Below are 6076 nucleotides of genomic sequence, written 5' to 3'. Positions count from 1 at the left end.
AAGGGTTTATATGCTTGAAGGGACGAAAAAAATAAATTCTCAAATTGTGATTAAAACATTGATGGTAGAGTAAAATATATTGATGAGAACGATATTCAGAATCAACGCCAAAAAACCTATCAGAAACAATAAAACAAATCTCATAAGCATTCTATAATCAAAATTTTATCGAACTGTATTATCATTTTATAATATTTGATTATTTTCATATAGTCTTTTATTACACCATAAATCAACTCATTAATCGTATGCTATTATATCTACCGCAAAATATTATTGTGATAATAATATAATTAATATTTTAATATACGAGTTATTTTAACTTACTGTTGACATAGTTTATAACAAATTTTAGAAATCTTTAAAATAATCGATATTTGGTGGGGTCTAGTACTTAACATGGTTCTTTAAAATAAATTATTTGAGGTTCCGGTTGGGTTCTAAAATTTTTTTTTCTTTATTATAAACAATTTAAACCGATTCTTAAAGGTTCCAAACTTTGTATTGATAACGCAATTTTTTTTTGTCATTTCACATTTGAAGCTACCATTGTATAATAATTAAATGAGCTTAATCTAAGATCATTATATGAATAAATTAAGCATTTCATTTGACACTGAAATCTTCTGTTTGATTACGCATCTGTTCGGTGTTTAAAAATAAGAAAACAGTTTTTAAAATGTTAATTTAGGAAGAAAGACAAGGTATATAAAAGAATTATAATATCTTGTTACTCTTTTTAAATGAGTTGTAAAATTAAAACTATATGTAATATTTTTTAGAACCAGAGGTATGCATATGCGAAAAATATAAACATTAAGAAACTAGTTTACACAATAAGAAGAAGCACTCAAATATCAGTAAATAAGAAAAAAAATTATACATAGTTTTAGTGATATTTACATTAAGATTATATTTATTTTTAATACAAACAAGACACTGTTGTTTTTTGAATTCTATGTAGTTTCCTGTGCTATGTGACAAGCTAAGTTCTCCTTAATTATATGTTTTAAAGGCTTTAATTCTTAATTTTAAATAGTTGTTTTATCATTTTATTTATTATTTAATAAAATATATATAAAGTTATATTTTATAACTTGATTAATAAAATAATGTATTTTTTAACATTTATAAATATAACGAATACTATTTATTAATATCATCAATATCATTTATTGGTATACAATCCTGATTATTGATATAGCGAGTATGGTACTTAAAATCGATAATCCTAGTTTCATTATTGATGAACAGTTATTAATACTATAGAAAATGCGATTATATATATTACTTACAAGTAATATTAATGTTAATAACGTCATTTGTTAATATTTCAATTGTTATTTATTATATGCAGAATCATAATATTAACAAACGATAGTTTATAATATCAATAAACGTGTTATCGGATTCAAATAAATAACCAAAATTATTTTATTAGTTTATTGTTGCCGATGGTATTATGGATACCAAATTAATAATGAATTAATTATTTTAATCCAAAGCTTTACATAATTTTGAAACAAACAGTTTAACAGATAAAAAAATTATAAAAACAAAATTGTTGTTTTTTTTTTATCACATAATTAAACTAAAAGTAGGGGTTTCCGTTAATGAAATTTAAACTTAATCAATTTAAAATTTTTTGAATTTAAGTTAGTGTTAGTAAACTTTTTTTTCTTTTTATCTATATAGAAACATTTTGATTTATTTTTTATACGTTTAAATATATAAATAATTAATAACTTATTATAAAAATCCAATTCCCTGTTTGGCATGATTATGAGTTTAACGTTTATAAACTACAACCCCACATACGAGTAGAAAAAGCTTCACATTATAAATCTCCCCACAGAATTATGTAAAGCAAAGATTACATTTTAGAATACACACTGAATGTTAGTCCCCTTAATTTACATTTGAATATTAAAACATAATGTTATATGAGGGTCTTTTTTTACCAATCAAAAACCGAATTTCTGAATCTGAAACCCTAAGTAATATTCCGTTCATTCGGCCCTAGGCTGGTCGAAAATCAAATTGTTCGTCACATTCATATTATACCAGTAAAAAAACTGTTCTACTCCGATTGGTATTTGAGCCATTTTGATTTAGCGATAGATAGAAATTAAATATGACATTTTAAGTTGAGAGATGTTACATCTGTATACATATGGCTACAATATGCACAAGAGCAATTATATTTAAGAGATGCATAGTAATACCATAGAAATACAAAGTTTATTTATTTTTAAGTATTACTTTTATCGAAAAGTAAAGTTTAAAAAAATAAATGCTAACGAAACAGATGAAGTATTTTACGTTTAATCACATTGTATTTTTTTTATAATTTCATACAATTAATTTCTTTTTTAATCGTACCTATTTGAATTAAAATATATTTAATGTATTCGTTTTGTTTTAATTACTTCCAGACATCATAATATTCATATTTAAGAGCTGAAATTCTCATTTACTTTTTGTGCTTTTTATTCAAGTACAGGGTTTTCAATTTGAATGCAGGTTCCATTCTTTGTCAAATGCGTATAATAATCATCAGTAGTGTGCAATTTTTTTTAATGACACCTCCATAGCTATGTTTATGTTCTAATGTATTGTAATTTTTATTTTAAAATTTCTTAGTGTCTGGTATTATTAAAAATGCACAAAAGTACATATAATACTTAACATACAATCTCACAATACAGTATTATGAAAATAAATGTAAATATAATTATTTATTCCTCAACCGTCATTTGCTTAAGCACGCGAAAAGAGAAAATAAAACCCCTCCATTTCATTCTCAGCTTGTTTATTATTTTACACAACAAAGCGATTTCCCCACCTTTTTTTGGCTGACGTTATAAAAAAACGTTTAAACACGAATAATGAATATATTATAATTATTTTATTTCTTCTATTTTAACTGCAGTTGCATAAAAAGTAGAATATATAATGACGGCGGCGAGTTGCTATTGGTCCAAAGAATTCTTTTTATAATATTATAAGCGGATCTTGACGACGTTTTACATTTATGAAATATAATTTATGGATGGAGAGCCCCTATGTTTTAAACTTACTGCGAGAATCCTGTAAGGGTATTTTTTCAAAAACTCATAATTGGATTGTGCCGACTATTATCGGTTGAAGAGGATGAGTAATTGTACAGAAAATATGAACCGCTTGGGATTCCGCCGTTTGTACATTAATTTGTTAATGCGCAGTGTTCTTAACGAGTTCAGAACTTGGAAAGCTGAAGTTCAGTAAATTACGAACTAATGAATTTTAATTAGAAATGGATAAACTGAGTTTGCATAATTTCTATGGACTATTTCGGATAGAACAATAACCTATAAAACATATTTTAATCAAAAATGTATACGAAATTCTGTGATTTATTGATAGCATTAGAAAAAGAAAAAAAAGTAGATCTTGTGTTCATACTGATTTGACAAAAATATATATAAGAATAAAAAACTAAAACTTTATAGTAGTTCACATGAATTAGAACTCAACAATTTTAGTATTAATTAAAGACACCATGTATACTGACACAATATTTTAAAAATAGCACGAAAATAGGGTAGAAAGTTTAATAAAATAAATACTTATCAAAGTGTCAAAAGAACCCGAATTAATTTAATTGAACCTATAATTAACGAAAATTAAAAATAAAACACTCAATTCGCATTAAATAGTTTTTCTATTTCTGATATAAATAACTATAAAATATCACCTATATTTATTCCAACTATGACACGGCCATACTGTGCTGGGTACTTTAATTTAAATTAAAAATTAAATTTGAAAAAAAATTTTTTGGTTTATTATGTTATTTTGTTAAAAGTTTCTGAGTTTTCATTTAAAATTGAATACTAATCGGTATCACTCGATCAAATAATGTTTTTTATTTATTTAAATACAAAAAGATTTCCTGAGGCAAAAAAAGAATAAATTTTCTATTGTAGAAGAATTTTACTTCAATACTTAGTTAATTACAGTAATCTATTTACGCCCATTTATCTTGGCCACTTTGGAACGTCAATTAGAGCTACCACTGTTTATCCTTTGTATGAAGTTGAGTTATCTGAAGATTTTATGTATCCTATTCAGTATCAACAAGAAAAATATTTATAGCTATGAATGAATTTTTGGTTTGTTTTGACAGTTTTTGGCCATGTGAAAATTGGATCCGGGATTTCCTGTTGTATTTTAAATGGTCCTTTATATAACAATAATCTTTTTGTATACACGCATCTTTGTGTACCTGACAACATATTTTTTGATCCTCGATTGCCTGAAACACTTTTGTTAGATATCTCTTCTCCAAAACAACCCGCTGAAGCTTAGCATAATATTATGATTTCACCTAGTATTTAACCTGATAAAAATATATCTAAATGTTTATCTTTATTGCTATTATTATAATGTTACGGTTAGGGATAAAAAAAATTATATACAGACAAATGATGAGCTATTATCATTTGTATAACAATATAGTTGTTATTGATGTAATTTGAGTGGCAATAGTATTGAGTATTGAAAAATATTGTATTTATGGTGGTAGATTATTAGATATTCACTCCAAATGCTCCTTTAGATTTGTGTTACTAAAATTTTACAGTGTTCAAATGAATACTTTCTGTATTTACATTTATAGTAATTTTTCATACTTTAACATCAAATAATTCATTCATGATTTTTCTTTCACTTTTGTTTTTATTTATTTATACATTTTTCTGTTGATTTTGATATAAATTGTTAAATTATCTAAAAATGAATTAAAAAATCAAGTAGATATTTTTTTTTGCATTTAGCTTAATGAGTAATAAAAATTTATTATCTTTCAATAATTTTTAATAAAAAACATACAGAGTGTTTTAACAATTATGTCTTACGAAATTTATTAAAAGTATAATTTTTTATTTTCAAAAGGTAGTATACTAGTTTTTATAATTTAAAAAAATTGGTTTTAATAATAAGATCAACTTGGCTAATTATAATTAAATACTCATCCTATACAAACTTGATACCAATATAAATTGGGTAATTTCTTCACAATTTGTTTTTCAACTACTTATCAGTCTTTAGATACTCTGCAATAAGTTATAAACGTAATATTAAAACTAATGAAGAAGATACATCTACAGTAATTAGATAATAATACAATATTAATACCTACTTCAGTTGGTAACGTTGCTCAGTTGCTTTTGCGCGCAGTAATTAGGGTTCGACACCGTTGCACTGACATATGTAAGTTTCTCGTCCTCTCTGATATAAGTAAAGCTTTTGGAGGGAACTTTGAACATGATTAATGATAAATAAATAAATAATTAAGTAATAAATAAGTTATTAAAATTTTAATAAAAAATAAAATAAAATCTGGACGGTAACTCAATTAGGAACAATCTGATTTTATTCATGGTAACAAAATTTTTTTTTTTTTTACTTATTCCGTTATTTTATAATTTATTTTTACCAAGAATTTTTTTAAAAAGAACTTAAATAACGATAGTTTTAATGGAAAATTAAACTAATTCATGTATGTTCCAGGATTAAAACATACAAGAAAATTTTTTTAACATTCCTTTAAGAAATTTGCTATTCAAAACACCTTTTTACAAAGGTTTGTAATACTTATTTTTTATAATACCTAATTCATAAACATAAGTATATAATATATATGAACAGAAAATAATATTATTATTTAAATAAAAAATTCAGGATATCTGACTAACTATGAAAGTACATCCTACCTTCAATAATTAAAGGGGTTAAACAACTCACTTGTTTCCTTTCAAAGTCCAAAAATTAATTGAAGAACATCGTTAGAAGTAATTTTAGTAGGTAGCAATAGTTCCAAGGGTTAGATAACATTAGCAATTTATTATTATATTTTGGCAAAACATAATGATTAGTAGCGTGCATTAGTAGGTCAATACATAACAAATTATCCGGAAGTGGTTACACGACCACCGCATGTTTTTCTAAAATTTTTAGAATTAATCCCTTATGTTTTATTTAGGTAAAAACAATTTTTTTTTATAACCTTCCCAATTTTATGGCTATTGCAATG

Source organism: Daktulosphaira vitifoliae, unplaced genomic scaffold, assembly GCF_025091365.1.
Source record: "Daktulosphaira vitifoliae isolate Bord-2020 unplaced genomic scaffold, ASM2509136v1 Scaffold_1, whole genome shotgun sequence".
NCBI classification, from domain to species: domain Eukaryota; kingdom Metazoa; phylum Arthropoda; class Insecta; order Hemiptera; family Phylloxeridae; genus Daktulosphaira; species Daktulosphaira vitifoliae.
The sequence above is the reverse complement of the archived record's forward strand: the minus strand, read 5'-3'. Positions refer to the sequence as shown.